This window comes from Perognathus longimembris, chromosome 21 (assembly GCF_023159225.1).
Source record: "Perognathus longimembris pacificus isolate PPM17 chromosome 21, ASM2315922v1, whole genome shotgun sequence".
Taxonomy (NCBI): Eukaryota; Metazoa; Chordata; class Mammalia; order Rodentia; family Heteromyidae; genus Perognathus; species Perognathus longimembris.
The window spans coordinates 24,467,110-24,491,136 of record NC_063181.1 but is presented as its reverse complement, the minus strand read 5'-3'; the positions used below and the strand labels follow the sequence as shown (position 1 = coordinate 24,491,136).

The 24,027-nt window shown below is 40.6% G+C and overlaps 1 long non-coding RNA gene across 1 annotated transcript; it reads left to right on the top strand.

Moving 5' to 3' along the window:
- The first annotated feature begins 8,154 nt into the window (after nucleotides 1-8,154).
- LOC125339579 lies at nucleotides 8,155-17,577 on the top strand. Its single transcript, XR_007208564.1, has 3 exons — nucleotides 8,155-8,204; nucleotides 14,194-14,196; nucleotides 17,197-17,577. It is a non-coding gene; the product is annotated as an uncharacterized LOC125339579 (long non-coding RNA).
- The last annotated feature ends 6,450 nt before the right edge of the window (nucleotides 17,578-24,027 follow it).

The following is a 24,027-nucleotide window of genomic DNA, read 5'->3' as shown; positions in this document are numbered from 1 at the left end:
GCTAGTCAGCTTCAGGGTGAGTTTCTTTTTTTTTTTTTTGCCAGTCCTGGGCCTTGGACTCAGGGCCTGAGCACTGTCCCTGGCTTCTTCCCACTCAAGGCTAGCACTCCGCCACTTGAGCCACAGCGCCACTTCTGGCCATTTTCTGTATATGTGGTGCTGGGGAATCGAACCTAGGGCCTCGTGTATCCGAGGCAGGCACTCTTGCCACTAGGCTATATCCCCAGCCCAGGGTGAGTTTCTTAATTAAATGGTTTCTATTGTATAGTCAAGGTCACTTAAGTAGGCAGTGACAAAGAGACCTTTAATCAATTACTCTATTTTCTTAGCTATGTATAAACTTGGGTGTAGGGCCAGACTGATTGACTCTGTGTGTGTGTGTGTGTGTGTGTGTGTGTGTGTGTGTGTGTGTGTGTGTCCCAAGTGAATAGTAAGGCAGATTGATAGGAATTTCCCTTTTCTTTAACTGCATTGGGACATGCATTGGGACATATATCACGCATATATTTCTGTTATCTACAAAAAGCCTTCATCTTAAAGATTCAACTTAACCACAAACCAGTATCTCTCAACTATCTCCACTTCTCCAGATATGTGTAGATAATGATGATAAGTAATCTCAACTCCTTGAGAGACTGAGATAGGAGGACTGAAAGATCAAGACCAGCCTGGGAAACTTAGCAAGTCCTTGACTAACTGAAAATGTAAAAAGAGATAAGGGTTTAGCTCTGTGGTAGAATGTTTCCATAGCATGTGCCTTGGGTTCAATTCTCAGGATACAGAAAGGCAAACAGACAAAGAGAAACAGAAAGAGGGAGAGAGAGAGAGTGAAATAGAGAGAACTGGAAAATGATAATGATTAAAAATGATATTTAGTACCAAATACATCAAGATTTACATGGCCACATGAAAAGATGAAAGACAACATCCTGGCATATCTATACCTCATTTATCCATTGGCTGGAACAGTTCACACTGGTTAGAATGTTCTTCCCAAACTGAGATGCTGTTAAGAGCAAAGCTAAATTATTTCCTTTGGGGTGGATTTATCTCTGATCATTTCTTTTGGTCCAAAAATAAAGGTGTCAAACATGACTCTTCATTTGTTGTTGTTGTTGTTGTTGTTGTACATGAATGGCTTATTATACAAGGCCACAGGTAGGAAAGAACATATCTCTTTGGTTCCGTGTATTTCTTTAAAGTGAAGATGCAGTCTACATACTGTTGATTTCTACTGTATTGCTTTTTTCTTTTAGTTGAGACAAGGCCTTGCTGTGTAGCTGAGATTTGCCTGGAATTTGCTTTGTAGTCCAGACTGGCCTTAAACTTCTGTTCCCCCTGTGTCAGCCTCTAGAGTGCACAGATGATAGTTTAACTCTATATCTAATACCACAATCTAGGATTAGCATGACTTATTTAATGATGTAGTATGCTCTGAGATAAGAGATGGTCAAGAAGCCAACTTCTGTCTGTCCTATCAATCTTTGTGGATGTATTGAAGAAAGCAGAGTTATTCTTAAAGCCACTTTAATGTCCTCAAGAATATTAGGTCTTAGCTCTAAATCCCCAAATTTTAAATTGAGGGAAAATAATGTTCTAATAGAAAGACATAAAAGATCATTAAATATTAGTTTGGTTAGTATAGTTTGCATTGTACATTTTGGCTTTCTTGGTACTCTACTCATGTTCACATGCCTTCAGCAGTTATTTTGGTGTATGCGTACAAAAAAAATGGCTTGGCACTGGCACAAAACAGATCTGACAACCACTGGAACAGACCAGATGACCCAGAAAAATGAACCCACTCACCTACAGACATTTGATTATTTTTTTACAAACAAGCCAAAAATATATGCTGGGAAAAAAACCATAACCCTTTCAACAAATAGTGCTGGGGAAACTGGATACCCACATGCAGAAGACTGAAACTAGAACCCTGTCTCATTCTGTGACAATCACTATGAAAATCAGTGTGTAGGCTAAAAACTAAAAATTGAGCTATCATACCATCCACCAATACTACTGTTGGGCATTTATCCAAAGGAATGTGAGTCAGGATATAATAGAGACAACTACATACCCATGTTGAAGCACAATTCAAACTATCAAGCTGTGAAACAGACCAGAGGCCCTACAAATGATGAAGGGATCAAGAAAATGTGGCATATATGCACAATGGAATATTATGCAGCCATAAATAATAGTGAAATTATGCCATTTGCAGGGGAATGGATGGATGTAGAAACTATCATGTCAAGTGAAGTAAGTCAGGCTCAGACAAAAGTCACCTGTTTTCCCTTATATGTAGATGAGGAAAAAATAGAAGCACAAACAGGATATGTTGGTGTTATATATATATATATATATATATATATATATATATGTGTGTGTGTGTGTGTGTGTGTGTGTGTATATGTACATCTGTATAGTTACCTATATATGTACATATATACATACCTATGCATACATATATAGGTATGTATATACCTGTTTAGGTATTTAAGTATATATAGAGTACATATAGATATACAGGTGTCCATATAGGTATATATACATATATGTAGACATGTGTACACACATGTGTACACATGTATATATGTGTATGCACATACATATATGTGTGGTCAATCTGAGTAGAGCATGGCATATGCATGTGTGCGATAACATCATGCAACCCCTTTGAACAACATGTCTTTAACGAAGAGGACATGAGGAACTTGAAATATTTCTGATGTGTAGGCATTAGTGGAAGGGAGCTGAAAAATGGAGAGAAAGAAGGCAATACAGACAAAATACTTTATGAACACCTATGAAAGTGGAACATGACAATTTGATGAGACTGATTTGGGAAGAGGTGAGGAAGGAGATTGGGAAAGGAGTGACTGTAGTCAGGAATCCCTGTATAGAGAAATGAACTGGTTAAAATGAAATCCCTTGTATAACTAGTTGATACTAATTAAAAATAGTAGATAGTGTACTTGGTCTTCTTTATATTTATTTGCTACTTCCCTTGTGATTTTTTTCCTTCTTCCTTTTTCTATTTCTTTGTACATTTCCCTTTGATTTTTTTTGCTTCTACTTTTTCTTTCCTCTTTATTATTAATTCTTTAATATCCTTAGGTCTCCATAGTGTGCTATTAATTTACAAGAATTACTTCATTACTCTTCCCCACTCTTATGAACAGTTTCCAAGCTTCTGATATCTCCAGGCTTGTTATTGCCATTGCATGACAGGTCTTCTTTCCCATTTTGCTAGTCCTACATCAGATGGATAAGACTACTGAGGATATAGCTTGGCTCTATTTCTGGTGCCAGTATATGCTGCATGGGGTTTCCTCGTCAATAAATAAAATTCAGCTTACCAAAGACCAAAGTGAGAAGTGAAAAAACCAGAATGAAAGCAACATGGTGGGAAACTTCAGTGACCAGTAGGGTAGGTTGGTAGGTGGTTCCAAGTAACAACGAGGACAATGGATTGGGAAGAAAGCTGAGAGTTAATTAGGGAAAAAAAGTAATCAAGATAGCTTTTTTAATGGTGTCTGTTCTAGTTCTACTCTACTCTACTCTAGTTCTACTCTAGTTCTACTCTAGTTCTACTCTGACTTTAATGGCATGAAATAACAAAAGTCATTCCCGCCTATTATCTCAAAGAGTCTCAGGGTTGATTTTGCTTAGCTAGAGGTCTCTCATGTAATTGTACTCAGGTTAATGCTGGCTATTGGCTAGGACTTCAATTAGGCAGTCCTTACCTTTGGGTAGAGCACACTAACCTACTTGTACTTTTTTCTTGTGCTCTGGGCTTCCTTATAGCATGACATTTGAGTCCCAAGACTAAGTGTCCCAAGAAAAAGCCAAGGAGCTTTTTATGTTTTACTCAGTCTTACATTAATAAAGTGCTGGTTAAGATTCACAAAGGTCCATCCAAGGGCAAAGGACATGGACTCCTCTGCTTGATGGGAAATGATGACATCATGAGGCTACAAGACCATATGAGATGAGAGATGCTACCATAGCCATCATTGGATGAGACAACCTGCCACAGTCTATCCTCTGGTCACAATTACTTAGACCCCTCCCATAGGCACAAGGTACTGATCTCTTCCCAAAGACTTCCAAGTTTCCTGATTCCATATCAGGATAGTTCAGAATAGAATATAAAGGGAGAATGTTCCCCATTCTGTGTCAGGCAGGGACTCTTGTCCTCATTCCTTTGATTAGAAGAACAGTTTCTCTTGGAGCTTTTTCTATCTATGCCACTTAGTGGTTTGGAACTATGACTGTGTCCAATAGGAAGGAAATGGAGAGGTCCAGGTCATTCTCTATCTTATTATTCTTTCTTGGAGTTTTAATTTCCCTTACCATCCCACCTGCTATCACTTCCATTCAGAGTCTTCATTGGCTGCTTTGTGTATCCACTCCACGGTTCTTAGATGCAAGCAAATAGAGAAGTACCATAGGATCTGCACACTCCATCTTAACTCAAATCAGATCCAAAAGCTGTTTTTAATTTTACATTTGTTTGCCATATGAAGAGGCTAGGAATGAGAAACCATTTCATGTTCAAACCCAGCAAGTCACTTTCATATTTAACTATTGCATTATTGTATGCAGCTAGATATCAAGCAGCATTTTCAGCACTGTGCCTGGATATTGCCTTAACTAAATCGTACAGTTTATTGTTATATTTTCTATTTCCTAAATTACTCAAGGTTTCAATGTTGCTAAACTTCCCACAGCTTTAAAAAATTATGTCCTTTCTGCCAGATTCCATTAATATTTTTCTTTTTAAGTCTTCAGTGATAAACTTCTCAAGATGTCTCTACCTTTATCCACTGCCAGGTCCCAAAGCCTGTACGACACATTTTAAGTCTTTATTATCACAATTCTTATTCTGATGCTTAGATCTGTAAAGTTTGATCAGAAAAGCAAATCCATCTTATTTTTGTGGTGGCGATTGTATGGTTATAGGAACTGGCTAACAGTCTATCTAAACTGCCATCGCTGTATCCAAACTTGGGCCTGAGGCCAACCGAGCTGGATTCATGAGGGGAGAATGGATGTGAAGTGGAAGAGAGCAGACTTTACTAGGCATCTTGCATGTATGTGGTGGACCCTAACACATGGAGGAACTGACCCCATGCCTTCTTTGCAGATCAGCGATGCCTGTCAACCCTCTCACGCCAATGAGTGAACCATTGAACTGCTCACAAACCTAGCCCAGAATTCAGAAAAGCAGAAGAAAAACAGTTCTGGTGTGAGCCTGTAGACCCACATGGTACCATATGATACCATACGGTCATGGTACTAATGAAATGAGCCAGTAGATACTCGGTGTCCTGTGGGTTCCGAAGATGTAGGGTTAACACCTGACTCTGTACAGACTTCTTGATGGTAGACTTTGCTGCCATTTCACTTATGCATTCAAAATTTTGCTCAGGATTTTCGGAAATCACAATTTCAGCTACATTAACACAATACAGAGCCACCATAGTCTCCAAACTCCTGCCCAGGAATTGGGAGTGTACCCTATGAATGAAGTGTTTTTGTTTTTTTCCATCTGTAATGATAGGCACTTGTCATTGGAGGATTTAGTCTTCCATTACTATCACAAAATACTTGATGTTGGGTAATGTATAAATAAGTACTTCACAGTTTTAGAAGCTGAAAATCACAATCAGCCAGTTCTATCAACCTGAGAATTACAATGGTAGGATTGCTTGCAACAGTGATCACATGGTGAGATGAAAGCAAAGTCTGGGGGAGGGGCCAGTCTTGTTCTTTTATAGTGATCCACTCTCACAAGAACTTCATCTGAGAAACACTCATTAATCTTTTCCAAGTAGCATCTCCAACGGTCTAAGGTCTAATTATCTCCCTTTAGCTGCTACTTTTTAAAGGGTCTGTCACCTCTTAATATCACTAAACTGGATAATTATAATCCAACTTAAGCTTTGTGAGGGTAGCCACATCAGAACCATAACAAAATGTGAAGAATTTACACAAAGGTTGGGGAAATTTGATGATTATAAATTTGTGATACTAGCTTAACAAATAATTAAAGTTCAGAAGTTTTAATAAGACAGTGTTAAAAGGGTGGTTAATACTATTCTAGTATCTCTCTGATCACTAAGTTAGTAGTTTTTCTGTATTAGTTTCCTAGGAATTGTGACTTAAATAGCAGAGATTGCTTGTTTCATGCCTGAAGAATGGACATGAGTCAGAGACCCTGAGTTCAAACCCCAGTTTTGACCGCCCTCACAAATAAATAAATAAGTATATAAGTAAATAAGCGGCATCTTACAATGCTAGATGTTTGAAATTTGGCAGATTTTTTTTCTTCAACGTCTTCTCCCCTCAGCTTACAAATGGCTGCTTTCTGGGAGTTCACATACTCATTTATCTGAATGTACACGTCTTGTGCCTATCTCTGAGCCCTAATCTCCTTTTCTTCAAAGGATATTAGGCATGCTGGATTAGGATCCACCCAAGAGACCCCATTTTACCTTAATTACCTTTGAAAAGGCTTTATCTCCAAATACAATCACATTCTGAGGTACTAGATTTGAGGATTCAGCATATGAATTTTTCAGCCCCTAGCATTCCTTACAGAAACGTCAAGTCTGTAAACTGCTCCCGTCTGTATTTTCTTCTTGGAAATTCACGAAGTTGATTTGTATTGAAAAGTTACAACAAACCCTGAAAAACATCCAGTATTCATGTTTCACACAGCTCTATATGTTATTTATTGATAGCACTCAATTACCTTGTTTTATGCATTGGCTGATCCTATTGAAATACTGAGGGGTATGTCATCTGTGTCTGCTGCCAGCAGTCAGGAATTGAAGGTAAGATATAAAATAGGGGAAAGGAAGCCCTAACTGGAATCTGATGAGGGGTACCCTGTATCTCATCAGAACCCTGGCTGGTCTCCCCAACTCAAACCTCCAACATGTAAGGTGTTCAGGAGTTACTGAGACAATGAGGTTAGTGAGTGGCTAAGAGGGTTAGCATTTGTAAGATGGATTTGCACGTTCATCCCTTCCAATGGAACCTTCTGGATTGCTAGGATCTTGGAGTTTACTTGGTCACATATATCTGCTGGCCAGTGTGAGTGGTCTCCCACATGGCCTAATCTCTACTGTGTCCTTGTTCTTTGCAGATGAGGAAATGAGCACAGCCATGGAAGCCACTGACAGACCGAGCAAGGTGTCACATGGAAATGTGTGGGCAGAAGTGAGCACGTTATGGGTGACTGATAAGGGACATTGGCCTGTCAACTACAGTCAACTAGTTCTGTAGTAGATTCCCCACCATCTTAGCTTCACATATCTTGCAACAATCCTATCTTTACATGCTGTCTTTTTTTTTTTTTTTTGGTTGGTGGCCTCTTTTAGTTAAATCTTCACTGGTAGAATTCTCAAGGAGGCTCTTCCTTTATCTACTGCTGGGTACCAAAGCCAGTGCCACACATTTTAGGGTTTTATTACTACACTACTTCTATTATTTTATTACTGCAATTCTTATTCTGCTTCTCAAATCTGTGGCAGTTAAAGTTTGATCATTAAAGCAAATCCACCTGATACTTGGACGCTGGCTCTCCTTTATGACCATAGTTGGTCACTGTAGAGTCCCTTTATGAACAGTCCCCTGGCTCTGGCCTTATATCAATTCTCTCATATCCCAAAATCACTTCCATTCTTCAGCCAAGTGAATGTTTCTTGTTTCCTGGGCACCTGAGCAAGCAGAGACCTTCTCTATTCCTGTAGTATTCTTGTCATGAGTCATCTCCTGGTACCTGGCAGGATCTATCAGCTTGTCATCCCAGCTATGATTCAATACTGGAGCCTTCGCAGTGTACTGAGGAAATGTTGTCGTAATAAAGAACATATCTCAACCATAACTGACATGGCAGTTAGGACAGTACAGGCAGGATATAGGGCCAGTCACTTTCCAGGCATTGTGTTTACTCCTCAAAAACACATAAGCGGGGCTTGGAATATGGCCTAGTGGCAAGAGTGCTTGCCTCGTATACATGAAGCCCTGGGTTCAATTCCCCAGCACCACATATATAGAAAATGGCCAGAAGTGGCGCTGTGGCTCAAGTGGCAGAGTGCTAGTCTTGAGCAAAGAGAAGCCAGGGACAGTGCTCAGGCCCTGAGTCTAAGGCCCAGGACTGGCAAACAAACAAACAAACAAACAAACACGTAGGCATGTATATATGTACATCTGCACATGCGCATGTGCACGTGTGTGCGCGCTCAAACACACACAGTCTTAATTTTACAGAGGAGGAAACAGGCTCTTAGAGATCAACTTCACATAGCTAGTGTGATCAGGACTCATGTTTCTTGGCTTGAAGGCCAGGCACATGGAACACTTGCATTGGCCTAAAATTCTCCTAACACCTGTCCTTAGCCCAGCCTTCTCTCTAACCCTGTGTTTTCTCTTCGAAGTTCAAGATCAAAAGTTTTCTCATAGCCTCTCTTACAATGCTCCCTTGGTATCCATTGTCCTCAGTAACAACACTAAAGCACTTCCTATAGTGAGCCCCATTCCACCAATTGCTTTGGGAAATATATGCTTTCTAAATTAAAATGGTCACAGACTGTAAGAGTTATCTTACCTAGGAGGCCTTGATCATTAATTTCTGTGATTTGCTTCTTTCAGTCTGTCTTGTCATCTCTGATGGCCCCCTGAATCTTACAGAATGCACTTTGATTCTAGAAACATCCCTCAAAAACCTCATGCATGTGTGTATACACAGAGACAACATTTTGCTAGGGAATTCAGGCTAGCCTTAAACTAGCCTTAAACCTCACACTTTCAATCCCCTTGTCTCAGTTCCTGATTGTGATTACAGGCCTGCACTACCATGCTTAACTTTACCTATATCTTTAAGAACAAAGTAATATCTTTAAGGATGTGTCAACTTAAGACACTTACAACATTGTGGGAAATACCACAGGATATTCCTTAAGTAGGATTTTGTGTTTCTGCCACGAAGTAAAATATTGTGTATACCTTTAACACTTAATTTTAAAAGCAGCTTGACAAGTATTTTATCATTTGACTCTCATCTCTAGGACGACAAGGTACTACATGTTTTACAGATAAGCAAACAGGTTTAGATTGAGTGAATGACTTGATATGGTCCTACACTGATGTAGTGAGAGGTCTTCTGATATCTGTATGTTGGCTGTACCACAGATTCAATGACCTAACACTTGTCTAGAGGGTTTTACAACTTCTTGGATCAACCAGTGCGAGATGATGAGCAGAAGCCTCCAGCCTCTGTTGAAGGTCCCATGTCCTTGGTTACACTGAGAAATCAAGGCTCTGTGCTTATTACCTTGTTGGCCTTGATGGACTGGAGATAGAGAGATGACACAGGGAGAGTTTCAGTGACATCTCTGGTTCCCAGAGTTTGGGGTAGGGAATCCACACAGCCTCTTCCTCCAGCTTCCTACTCTCCTGGGTGCAAGAGGGAGAACATCCATTCATACTGGTTGCATATGGTACCACTATGACAATGGAAGTCAGAGCCAATCATGCCCACAAAAAACTTCTCACTTCCTTACTACTACCACTGAAGGAAGAAATCCTAAACCAAATTTCTCCATCCAGGGCTCTCTTACTAGCACTTGGTAAGAGATAGTCTAATAGTTTGTAACCTTCAGTTGGTTTGTGCAAATTAAGTGTTACCCTATAAAGATGAACCAGCCATGCAAAAAAGCTGAGGAAGAACATTTCAGGAAGAGACTAGGAAATGAAAAGTCTTAGGAGGGTTGAGTTTTAGGGGCAAAAAGGAGGCCAGTGTGTGCTCATAGCAAGGATTGGCAAACTTCTTTTGTAAAGAGCCAACTGATAAATATTTAAAGTTCCTGAGCCATCCAGACTGGGTCACAACCACTCTTCTGTTTTTTAGTGCCAAAGCAATCCTGGACCATACATAAATGAATAAGCATGTCTGGTTTGCACTACAACTTTATTTATGGTCTGAAATTTGAATTGCACATAATTTTCAAGTGTCACAATGTACTGTTCTTCTTTTGATTTTTTCTCCTATCCATTAAAAAATATAAAAAGCATTTTTGGTTCAAGGGCTGGATAAAAATAGGCAGTTGGCTACTGTGGGCTGATCCTTATTCTGAAGTATACTGGGCAGGGAAAAGAATATTCCTACAGTCCAGTGTGAAATCAGGCAGGTAAGCCTGAGCTACATCCTGTGCAGAGGGGTTTGTAAACCATTGAAGGGAATGGGAATTTTATCCTAAGATTGCTACAGAAAATATATAAAGAGCTTGAGTGAAAAGTGGCATGGTATATTTCAATAACATTTTAGTACTTCTGAGAACAAAAGTGCTCTGAGTATTTTTGTTGGGAAACAAAAGTGGGAGCAGAAGTGCCAGTAAGGGACCTCTGTTCCTGCAGATTGGGTAAAGAGGACAAAATCCTAAATTAGGAATTAAATCTCCCAACCTCAAGGGAACAACGCATCTGTGAGATAAAGTGTTGAAGCATCCAACAGAGTACTTGGATCATACTTTCTATTCAGAGACTAGTTTCCATGCTTTTTTTTTTTGCCAGTCCTGGGCCTTGGACTCAGGGCCTGAGTACTGTCCCTGGCTTCTTCCCGCTCAAGGTTAGCACTCTGCCACCTGAGCCACAGCGCCCCTTCTGGCCGTTTTCCATATATGTGGTGCTGAGGAATCGAACCGAGAGCTTCATGTGTAGGAGGCAAGCACTCTTGCCACTAGGCCATATTCTCAGTCCCTTTTTTTCTTTACTTAGATGGTAAAAGCTGAAAATCCTTAGTTTGATTCAAATCTCTCACCAGTCTCAGGGAAATGGGCTATTCTAACAAAATGTGTCAGACAAAGTCAACAGAAAGAATTAGACATATGTTTAAGTTTTGTTTGTGACTGAATATCTGCCCCTCGCTCTATCCTGTCATATATACATACATATGTGTAACATGGACACACACATATGTACATATGATGGCTAATTTTGTGTCAACCTGAAAATGCTAAGGGATGCACATCTTACTTGTTCTCAAGAATTTAGACTGGAACTGACTTACACAAGCAGCTTCCACATTTTCTTGAGCCACATGAAATAGCAAATTTTTTTTCTAATTAAAGAGCGCTGGATTTACTTTGCTTTGAAACACACTCTGGGGTGTGTGTGTGTGTGTGTGTGTGTGTGTGTGTGTGTGTGTGTTTTATTTTCTACTTCAGGTTTACACATACAAATAGCCCAAGAAGACACCTGCCCCACACAGATGGCAGTCCAGGAGTCACAGCGGTCCTCTGTGCTCACATTGGCAGACACAGGCCTTGACTGCAAAGCCCTGATGGGGGCCACTCGTGGGGCTCCGAGAAAGAGCTGGAGCTAGGTTATAATGCATCCTCTCACCATCTGAGTAAAAGACTATTTTCATGCACAGGTAGGTGTTCTGCCTGCATGATCATAAGCTAAGCATCTGGATATAAGACATTTTAATTTCCACCAGATGTTTGGTATTATGGAATAGACATCACCTAATTAAAGTAACTTGTGAGTGAAATGCTGAGTTAAGGAACACCTTGAGGCTGTTCTTCCATGTCTCTTGCATGTGACCATGAATAGGTCTACCATCATTGTTAACAGCTCTGTCCACTAATGGGTGCCTATGAGTGCCAGAAATTCATGTCTGCAGGCATTCATCTGGTGATTTCACCTTTTCCTTTTCATTCCTCTGGAGTCAGTTGAAATGTCAGTTTTCCATCTGTAGTATCAGAGGCTGAGAAGCTGCCTTAGAGATCTTACTAAATATGTACATTTCTTCCACATGTTGTTCTATGATTCTCCCTCCCATGCCCAATTTTAATTGAGAAAAATTTCCATCTTTGCCAATATCTTGAATATATAATTCAGGAAAATCCTTTTGGTTTTAAAATATAACTATCTGGGGACAATAGGATCAAATTGGTGCTCTCTCTGGGTTGAGCAGATGTTTAAAAGCTTTAAAATTTCTGTCAAGGTCTTTAAAGGCTAGATATTAGTAACTGAGGATACACATATAAACATTTTTAATTACTCTACTGTTTGCTTTTAAGCTATTCTTTAAGATAGAGCTCAAATCCCAGTACTTACTGGAAGCCTTCTTAGCCTTTCCATTGGTTAAGTCCTTGCTGGGCTTCATTGTTCATTATATGTATTAGTCTGCTTTTTGTTGTGATAACAGGGTACCTGGCACTGGGTGTGTTAGAAAGAAATAAGGTTTGTTAGCTCACATACTAGATATTCAAGAGCACGGCACCAGCATCTTGTCAGCTCTGGTGAGGACCTTGTGACTGCATCACAAGATGGCATGGGTAGAAACTCATGCAAAAATAAGATCACCTGGTAACACAGGAAGTTAGGATTCAGAGAACAGATTTTTTTTTTCCATGACAACCTACTGTGTTAAGAACTACCCAGGGTCTTAAGAGCATCCCACCAGTCTTTTTGAAGGTGGTACACTTTCTACTGGATCCATCCACTTAGATCCTGGGCCAGAATCTTTAATCTGGGGGCCGGGCTATCAACACATGAACCTTTGAGGGCAAAGCATATGCAAACCAGAGCACCATCTGTAATTGTTCAACTCTGTGCTCAAGTGACACATGTGTCATGTTGATGTAATATATACCTATGAGAAATGTTCAGAAGAGGTACTGAGGAAACCGAAGCACCTACTTTTTCCAAAGTTTCTAAACTGGGGTTGTGCATTTAAATGTCAAGTTAAGGAGAAACGTACACAGCATTCTATTCTCAAAATACACACAGCAGAGTAGATCCATAGCAGCTTCCTTTTTTCCTTCCTGTGAGGACATCGGCCAACCAGAAGGAAGCCATGTTGGCCCTTAAAGGGCATAGAGGAGAACAACTTAATACAAGGCCGAGGGGCTTTAGAGTGGAAGCGGGACTCCTGCAGGTACAAATATACTTCCTAACATTTTAGACTTCAGGAAATGTTCATCTTCATTCCTTTCCTCAATTCTCTTAAATGAGATACTCTGCTTCTTTGCCTTCTGCTAATCTAGTTATGGAAATTTGAGTAAGCCAAATAGACAACGTGCTGAGTGAATATGAGAGTACCAGAAAGAAAGAAAAATCTTACCATAAAAGCTGATATTTTGGGTTGGGAATTTGGCCTAGTGGCAAGAGTGCTTGCCTCGTATACCTGAAGCCCTGGGTTCAATTCCTCAGCACTACATATATAGAAAAGGCCAGAAGCGGCGCTGTGGCTCAAGTTGGCAGAGAGCTAGCCTTGAACAAAAAGAAGCCAGGGACAGTGCTCAGGCCCTGAGTTCAAGCCCCAGGACTGGCAAAAAAAAATAAAATTAAATTTAAAAAAAGCTGATATTTTTCTTGGAGTCTTCATTCATGTTTGGCATCTAAGAATTTGGATTTCACAGCTATGAATCCATTAATTGAAATTTGCATATAAGTGAAATGAAATTTACATTGAGAAGATTCTTCAGTTGTTATAGATTTCTTGAAATTCTTAATCTTTCTCAAATAGCATAGGTAAAACATGATGTTTAACTTTAAACACAATTTATAAGATATTTTCCTATTTGGGGAGCATTGAATCCCACAAAGGGTTTCTTTCTTTTTTCTTTGGCAGTACTGGGGTTTGAACTTGAGTCCTTGTACTTTGCAGGCATGTGCTCTGCTATTTGAGTAGTGTCCTCTTGGTCTGGGAGGTATGTTCCTTTATGTCATTTATTGACTATTTTGAGAGTCAATATTTAGAATAAAAGCAAATCTTCTTGAAAAATGACTATTTTGATAAAAGGTTTGGACTAGTAGGAAAATTTTCTTCTACATAACTTGAATGAAAAATTAAACTATAGTTCAAGATATGTTAGATATGAAATTTGGTGCTTTAAAAATTCTATGAAAAATATTAACTAAAAATTACAAGGACTGTATACAAAAAGTCCTAAGAATTAAAGGAAAAACATTCCTGAAGTCACCTGTAAAGATTATCTAAATTTTTATAAAGATAAACCAATTTTCAAAAATGATAATTTTTCAACAGGAAAAATACAACCCATAATCTCATCATTTAAGGAAAACTGATATATTGATATCAGAATATATTGATATATTCTCTTTGGTTTCACATATGACCATCTTTGTGTTGTTCATTGCACATAGAAAGTTTATTTTCATTTACTTTCCTTGTGCCCTCAATGTATAATGTAGCTATTTCCCATGATCACACTTAAGTAAATAATAAGCCAAAAAAATCAACCAATGAAATTATGATGAAAAATAAGTGTTGTTGCAAGATAATTTTTCAATCGGGATAAATAAAAGTTTGTCAGAACTTATGAAAGCATGACATCAACTGAATAGACTGTGAGACACATGGCCATAGTTCTACAGGTTCCTCATCACTGAAAAGACAAAAGCTCTCAATAAATAAGAAGTAAATCCAAAGAAACATGGAGAGAATTTGAGTATAACTCCATGGATGGTGGGCTAACAAAGCTGGTATTCTTGATCTGGCTGTGTCAGCCTGGTTCACCCAGTGTGAATATACTCAAGTATATTCAGAGTTGTAGACTGAGCTTCATTCCAAAATTGAAATTATTTCAAATGTATTTCACTTTTTTTTTCTGGTTCTGGGGTCTGAACTCAGGGCCTGAGCACTGTCCCTGGCTTCTTTTTGCTCAAGGCTAGCACTTCAAGTATGGCAATGCTTACAGCCTTGTATTGCTTGGTCCACATATTTCCTTCTCTCTTTCAGTCTTACGGTATTTCAAGCATGGCTGGCTCTGTTTTCTTTCTTATTTCTGATTATCTGAACCTAACCTATGACTAGTAGTCAGTATTAGAAGCAGCTCTTCCCTTCCTTCTTTCCTTCTTCCCTTCCTCCATCTTATCTTTCCTTCCATCAAGGTTTCACAACAGTAAACCAGGGTAGTATTGAACTTAATATGTAGCTCAGGCTGGCCTCAAACTTTCATACGAAGACCTTACCTTTCCAGAGAGATTGTAGGCATGTGCCAACACATCCAGCTGTTTTGACTGTTCTTTTTTCTGGTGGGTATGTGGGGCATATTAAGATATGGACTCAAAAGCTTCAAGCTTCCTAGGCTAGTGGTCTACTACTTGAGCCATGTTTCTAGCCATGCTTTTTGCTCCTTATTTTGGAGACTGAGTCTAGTGAACTTTTCTGCCCAGGTTGGCCAGGAACCTGGATCCTCAGCCTCCTAAGTAGCTAGGATTACAGGTATAAGCCCACTGGCACCAGCTTTTATTATCCATCCAAAGCCAGGATCTATAAATTGAAGATGAAAAAGCATGAAAAGACAGAGTGTTTAATACTTTTTTTTTTTTTTTTTTTTTTTGGCCAGTCCTGGGCCTTGGACTCAGGGCCTGAGCACTGTCCCTGGCTTCTTTTTGCTCAAGGCTAGCACTCTGCCACTTGAGCCACAGCGCCGCTTCTGGCCGTTTTCTGTATATGTGGTGCTGGGGAATTGAACCTAGGGCCTTGTGTATCCGAGGCAGGCGCTCTTGCCACTAGGTTATATCCCCAGCCCCAATACTTTCAAACTATGAAACAATCCAGAAAGGCATCTTTTTTTTTTTTTTTTACTTAAACTGATTGCTTTACCACCAAAAATTAGTTTTGTGGAAACCATAGGAATTTATTTATTTATTTATTTTACCAGTCCTGAGGCTTGAACTCTGGGCCTGAGCACTGTCCCTGGCTTGTTTTTGCTTCAGGCTAACACACTACCAGTTGAGCCACAGTGCTTCTGGCTTTTTCTATTTATGTGGTGCTGAGGAATTGAACCCTGGACTTCACATATGCAAGGCAAGCACTCTACAACTAAGACATATTCCCAGCCAACCATAGGAATTATAAAAAAGGGCAGGGCTGGGATTATGGCCTAGTGGTAGAGTGCTGGCCTGGGTTCGATTCCTCAGCACCACATATATAGAAAAAGCCAGAAGTGGCACTGTGGCTCAAGGGGTGAAGTGCTAACCTTGAGCAAAAAGAAGCCAGGGACAGTGCTCAGGCCCTGAGTTCAAGCCCCAGAACCAGAAAAAAAAGTGAAATACATTTGAAATAATTTCAATTTTGGAATGAAGCTCAGTCTACATCAACATAATCTCTGAAAATCTTTATTTACTCAAAATAGTCTGGCGAAAATTGTGTGTGCCAAAACCCACATTTGAGTGAATCTTCTTCTTCTTCTTCCTCCTCCCTCTTTTTAAATAAAAAGTGGTTTTTGGGTGTTTTTTTTTTTTGGTAGAAGGAGTATACGAACACACTACTGAAATCAATTATTTATCCGTAGAAGTGAAATTGAGAGAGAAATTTAAGGGGGGGAAATAAACATTTTGACCTAGAAATTCAAAAACAGAATACAAAAATAATAAAACAATACTGCTTCTCAGTCAATTTGTTCTGTAATGGAAGAGAACTGTTGAAATGCTACGAGACCAGCAAGGTAAATCTTTGCATTTCCCTGGAAGGGTATAACAGGACTGCTGAGAGCCACAGGTGGGTTCTGTTTGGAATCCTTCAAAATCTTCCCATTGCTGGCAGAATAAACTCCAAACTCCTCACTTCTGCCCACCTGCCCACTGTGATTTATATTCTTCTCATCCTCACACGTGATTCAGAAGTCACACTTTTTGTCAGTTCTCTGATAGGCCAGACTCTGCTCCTTATATCAACTGCCCCAACTCTTCCCTCTGCTTGTTATCTACAACTGGTACTCTCACAGCTGAGTCTGCTTTCCCTCATCTGATCTTTATATTAATGCCCTCACCTCCAGAAAGTGACCTGATTTGAAAAAAAAAATGGTCCTTGTAGATGCCATCAGTTATGATGACATTGTACTGGTGTAGGTTGGACTCCTAATCCAAGCTGACCAATACACGACGTGTTCTTAAAACCAGGGGAAATATAGATATTCACACACATTCATGGACAATACTCTAGGAACCTCAAAATGAAACCAAGGTGATCTGTTTACACGCCAGAGAATGCCAGGACTACTGCCAAACCATTGGCAGTGGGGAGGCAGGAAGCACAGCTTTCAAAATTGATCAAACTCTTAGACACCTTCATCTCTATAACTGCAGCAGTAACGTTCTGGTCTGTAAGCCACTTGTGGTACTTTGTTACAGCAGCTGAAGAAACTAATACAGAAACTTGTCTTCCTCTAGTCTTGGTTGAAATCCTTTCTTGGGCAAGCGTCCTTGATTACCTATGCAAACACAGTAGTTTCTCTCAAAGATCTTGCCTATTTTCTGTAGAGGAAAATAGCTATACTTACTGTTTTGTCTATTAATTTTTCTATTGTCCTCACTCCTGATAGTGAGAAAGGACTGGTTCTGTTCAAGACCCTAACAGAAGGCTTTAGGGTATGGCACCATTATGATGCTTAGTCAGCTTGGGAGAAGTTATGTGTGGAAGTGCACTAGAGGCAAAAGAGGAGGCCCCAGGGGCTGTATGTGTTTACTGTCACCCATACTTAGGACTGAAATGGAGATACTTTGAGGAAGTGAAGGAATTGAAAAATAATGCTCAACTTTCATTTGTGGCACTATTCATTATTCCTTATTGGCAAATTTACAATCATTGTCTAATAGAAGAAAGATGTGGGGTTGGGAATATGGCCTAGTGGCAAGAGTACTTGCCTCATATATACGAAGCCCTAGGTTCCATTCCTCAGTACCACAAACATAGAAAAGGCCAGAAGTGGAGCTGTGGCTGAAGTTGGCAGAGTGCTAGTCTTGAGCAAAACAAAGCCAGGTGTCCCCTGCTCAGGCCCTGAGTTCAAGCCCCAGGACTGGCAAAAAAAAAAAAAAAAAGGAGAAGAAGAAGGAAGAAAGAAAGAAAGAAAGAAAGAAAGAAAGAAAGAAAGAAAGGTGTGTTGTTCAAAACGCTAGAAAGTTTGGGGAGAAAGAAAACACACCGGAGGCCTCAGCTTCACATGCAGAGACTGAGAAACCTACAGAGAAGCAGTAGAAAATGTAACAAAAAAATCTTCAACTGTACTGGCAACCAGGGAATATACAGTGGTTTGTTGAATCTAGCTTACAAATTTGCAATTTTTGTCTAGAGTCCCTAAAATTAACATAGTACTTCATTCTGAAGCATTGCAAGATAATGCTACAGATACTTTCCCACTCATGTTTCAAAGTAATAGCAACACTATAGTTTATCCTCATAGTGAAAAATGAATATTTCATAGCCACTTGGGAAATTATGTCCCCCAAATCAGAGTTTTCAGAGTTGAAATTCTTCCCTTTGGAAAAGAAAATTTTGCTCCTTCTCCCAACCCCAGCATCTACAATGAATAATGAAATCCCAGCAGTTTTTTTTTTTAAAGTTAGTTCCTTTCATCAGAACAGAGCAGAATTAGCATTTATTACTCACTATTTTCGAAGAATAATTGCAACAGGAAAACTCTCATTTCACAATTTTTAGTAAAATGGAAAGAATTATCACAGGAACCAATGGTCAAATATGCTAAAGAATTTCTTCAAATGATATCAATGGTTCTTGAACTTTGATTAAAAGTTGCTGTAATTGGGCTGGGAATGTGGCTTAGTGGTAGAGTGCTTGCCTAGCATGCATGAAACCCTGGGTTCCATTCCTTTGCACCACATAAACAGAAAAAGCCAGAAGTGGTGCAGTGGCTGAAGTGGTAGACTGCTAGCCTTGAGCAAAAGGAAGACACCGACAGCGTTCAGGCCCTGAGCTCAAGCCCCAGGACTGGCAAGAAAAAAAAAAAAACAACCCATTGCTGTAACTTCATCAGTTCTACAACTCCAACTACGGTTTCACTTGGCTCTATTTTTATTCAATTTGGACTTCATGGTAATACTTGCAATACAGGGCTAGTATTGATGGCTTCCTCTTGGTCTGTTGCTCTGGAAAGTGTGGAACCCTTGTATTCCATGACTGTCCAACTCCTAAGTTTTGGCATTGTTGAGGAGAACCCCAGAGGCCAGCACAGAAGTAGTACTAGTGGTCCTGTGGAGCAAGGAACAGCGACAGGCAAGTGAGCCCCTTAGTTAATCATAGCTACAAATACCCTTCTCCTTAGTATACTGGTGCATTACACATTAGCTGGAGCATTATACATTAACTTTAATTACAATTCTTGTTTATAACCCTAACTCCACACTAACCCAAACCTAACCTCTATGTCCAATCTGCCAATCAATTCTGAAGGCTGTGTTCATAGGCAGAGTTGATATTCTTGCCACTCTCTGGGTGCTACAATAGAAATTAATGTATCAATCAACTAGACTGTAAGGAAACTCCTTGGAAGGCAGCGGTCCACTCATGGAGAGAGTTCTCAATACCCTATTCAAATATTCCTTGTCTTTCCCCAACTCCCCTGAAAAGAAATTAGTCCCTAAGCATCCAGGTCTTTTAAGATGTTGCATTCCTCACTCCTTGATCTAGGAGGACATTCCAGTTTTACTGAATAAGATGGCTCAACTAAATTTTTTTTTTTTTTTTTTTTTGCCAGTCCTGGGCCTTGGTCTCAGGGCCTGAGCACTGTCCCTGGCTTCTTCCCGCTCAAGGCTAGCACTCTGCCACTTGAGCCACAGCGCCGCTTCTGGCCGTTTTCTGTATATGTGGTGCTGGGGAATCGAACCTAGGGCCTCGTGTATCCGAGGCAGGCACTCTTGCCACTAGGCTATATCCCCAGCCCCTCAACTAAATTTTTATATTAGACTAATGTGTTTGGTTAGACATCCTTGAATATCAACTGGTACTTTTATCCACAGACTTTCATAAAGGTTATACTTGACTATACTGGTTCTATTTTTTCCACAGAGATTTATGACTACATGCATCTCATCAAAGAGCTAAGAAATATTTCTGGACTGTGCCTATCAATACCATGTGGATATTTTGTGTCTCTGAATATTTACATCTTTAGTCTGTTACATGTCATCAAAGGCCTAAGGACAGAGTGAAATTCATTCTATATTTTATGAGTTTAGGGGTCTGGAAAATTGTACACAGTATTCAGGCCTTGGGGAGATGCAGAGACTCAGGAAAGGGGGCAAGTCTGTTTTCTCTCAGTTTCCTAGCTAGTCCATGAAGTGACAAATGTAAGGCTGTGAGAAAAGAGCTTAGTTTTGCATGTTTCTTCTTCTTGCTCATCATTGTCACCTAAGGAAGGTCTACTAAGTAATATGTCCAGTGAAGATGTTAGATTTTGAAATCATCACTCAATATGGGCATCACTCAACTTATAATGGGGCTACATTCAGCAGTAAACCCACTGTAAGTTGAAAATAGTCTATTCTGAAAGTGTATTTGATACTTCTAGCCTATGGGACATCATGGCTTACAGCCAATTCACTCTAGGGTATGGGCTGTTTCACCTTGTGATCTTTGGGCTGACTGAGAGCTAAGATTCCCTGCCAATGGGGACTGAGTATTTTACCACTTACTGTTAGCCTAGGAAAAGGTCAACCAACAGTCAAAATCTGCAGTATGGTTTCTAGTAAATAAATGTATATGCCCTTTTCACCACTGTGTGATTGGAAAATTGTAAATAGAAGGATTGGAAATTGAGAACTGTTGGTGATGTATTTGAAGCTTTGGGTGTGGAAGAAAGTACCCAAAAAGAAAAGTGCAGAGAATGAGAAAATAAGAGGGTTGAGGAAAGAATGCTTGGAAACACCATAATTTAGGGGGCTGGCAGAAGAAGAAGAATGAGCTAAGAGAGAGAACAGGACACAAGGATATAAAGGCAGGGAGAGCAGAAAGCACAATCAACATTACTACACCGTGTAGAGACACCTTAAAAATTACTAGTAGGAAATACATACAAATAACAGATGGCTACTCTTTGCCCTGCTTTCCTCCTTCGCTCCCTTTCTTCCTACTTTGCTTCCTAAGGGGATTGAGCCCAGGCTTTGTAAGCTATGCAAACACTCTACTACCAAGCTACACCTCCATGCCCAAGTATTGTTTCAGTACTAAGGTTTAAGCTGAAGGCTTCATGCTTGCTAGACAAGTGTTCTACTACTTCAATCATGCCCCTAGCCCTTTGTGCTTTGGTGAATTTTCAGATAGGGATTCATGCTTTTTGCCCAAGCCTACCATCAGCGCCTGATCTTCTACCTATGCCTCTTGCCTCACTGCCACCACATCTGGCATGTTCTTTGAAATAAGGCCTCCATAATTGTCTGGGTTGGTCTCAAGTCTCCCAAATAGCTAGGCTTAGTAAGTGTGAGCTACTATACTCAGCTCAGTCCTTAGTTTTTTGAGATAAGAACTTTGTAAACCAGGCTTGCCTCAAACTAGTGATCCCTCATCTCTGCCTACCAAGCAAAGTGTTTATAGGTGTGTATCACCTAACCATATTTTCTTTTTTTAATTCTTTTTTTTTTTTTCTAGTCCTAGGGCTTGAACTCTGGGCCTGGGTACTGCCTCAGAGCTCCTTTTTGCTCAAGGCTAGCACTCTACCACTTGAGCCACTTCTGGCTTTTTCTGTGCTTAACTAGAGACAAGAGTCTCATGGACTGGATTCAAACCATGAGCCTCAGATCTCAGGCTCCTGAGTAGCTAGGATTACAGGCATGTGCCACTGGCGCTCAACTTAGCCATAGTTTCTTCTTCAACTTTTCTATATTTTCTGAGTTCTGCCCAATAAATATTAGCTACATTTATATTGAAACATTGTTGAAATATAAAACAAATTCTAATATAAATATATTAAAACAAAGTGTATATATAAAACAAAGTCTAAAATATTTTACAAGCAGTTAAATAAATGAGCAATGTTCACAAATACTTAAGTACCTATGTGCTGCTAAGTGTCAGGGTAAGGATCAGACAGGGACTGAAGATGCCTCTGATCTCCTACAGTAAGAAGGCAACTAGTTTGGAAAGGGAGAGATGTAGGGCTTGCCAGGCATGAAGCTAGAAAAGCAATCTGCCAACAAATTACAATGGACTTTAGGCATCTTGTCAAATAATATGGCCTTTATTCTGAAAGCTACGGAGAGGTTTTGACCTTCCTAACTTGGCTAACAGTCTGGTCACTAGCTTGCAGGAGTCCAAGGGCATGGATTGGAAGCAAGATTCCCAATAGTTACAATAAGGGAAGGCAGAGTTCTAGATATAGACCAGGTCCAGAGACTATGCACGTGGTATCACAAAGCAATAGGACAGGACTGACTAGATGTGTATTGTGGGCAGGAAGATAGCAAAAACAAAGACTGACTTTGGATTCAATCCTCAGCACTGCAAAATCAGTCTTAGAGAAGTGCAGATACTGTCTAGGAGGTCAACTATGGTAATGTACCCAGCAAGTCAGCTTCTAGCACTATCCTTTCTGCATGGTAATAGGAAGTTATGATGCAGGGTAGATTTCTATAGGCATGGCCTTATCCTAAATTCATTCCAGAGGCACCTACCTGTCACAGACTTCAGAAAGCCATTATGAGCTGGCCAGCACTTGCACCCAGAGGCTCCTCAAGTGAAATTAGAGTCTCATGCATGCAATGAGCAAGAAAAAATAATAACAATAAAAAAGATCACCTTGAATCCCTCACCTTTCTCCATCTCCTTCCCCCTCCAAGGAAAACAAGTGCTTTCTCTGTCTTGTCCAGGACTGGGGATCAAACATAAGGCCTCAAGCTTTCTAGGCTAGTGCCTTACCACTTGAGCTCTGCCTCCTTGCATATAATTATGGTTACTGATGTATGAGCTATGAATGCAACTGTTATTAAAGAATAAAGAATAATGTGTGAAATGTGATCTATTTTGAGATAGCCACAAGATAGTGTCATAAACCTTCAGCTATTTCCTTGCCACTTGCATAACTTAGATACTTTTCATTTTCTGGTCAGTAGAATTCAGCATTTCCATGACAGAGGTGTTGGTGGAGATTTTTTTTTTTTAGGAAATGTTTACATTATAGCTTGCTTTGGTCTCCTGGGAAAGATTTTCTCTAGTTTGTAGACAAATTAGTATAGAAAGCTGATGAAACTGTAAATCAGGATACAATAGCTAGAACTAAGTGTCAACCTATACTTTCAAACCAAGTGATCTAAAAAGGAGTAGACCCCAAGCGAGCTGTGCTAGTTGGGATAACAGGTGACAGTGGTAGCACCTGCCTATCTGCTGTACGGTATCATGTATTCTCTCGAATGTGTTTCCATTGGACAGAGTGGAAAACTGGTCAAGAATGCCCAGCTAGTAAATTAAGAAGGCCAAATTTGAACTTGGCCTTCATCCTGCAGTAAGGGTCCTGGTGTGGCACAGTGGACGGTCACTCTGGACAGTGACTGACAAGAGGCAGGCCTTTCCTAAGTCCGAGGGTGGGAGTATGGGATGTCAGACAAGGCTGGCCTCTCAAACAGGGGACAAGGGCCCTTGCCAGTAACGCAGAGACACCAGGAATGCTGCCATTTCATCAACTTACTACTTGATTCCTTGGAGGCAGGCTGCGTTCCAAAAAACTGAGTTCCTGTTCACCGAGCACGGACGCTGTAAGCACCCCTTAACTACCCGCTGTATGGCAAGTGCCCCTGGGCTTACCCGGGTACCCTCCGAGCGCACTTTTCTCCATGCAGGTGGCTCTTAGGATGGAGAATCCTTTATTCCCTTCCCGCCTGCCACAAGCTCCAAGGCCCACACCCATTGCCTGTGCCCGCCACCCCAGGACCCCCAGCCAGGGCGAGGGGGCGGGAGGGGGCGCCGGGAGGAAGAGGGGCGGGAGGAGGGAGAGCTCCAAACTCACGCGCGGCTGCTCGCTGCTCACGGACGAGGGGAAGTGAAAATGAAATTGACTTTTCCGAGAAAGGATGACAGCGACGCGGCCGGCCAATGAGCGGCGGCGGCGAACTTCCGCACCCCCGCGGCCTCCACCTCCCGGTTGCACAAGCTTGAAACAAACACTGGGGAGGAAGGGCGGCGGGAGGCGGGCGGGGGAGGGGGAGGCGGGGGAGGGAGGGAGGGAGGAGGGCGGGGGGCGGGGGGAT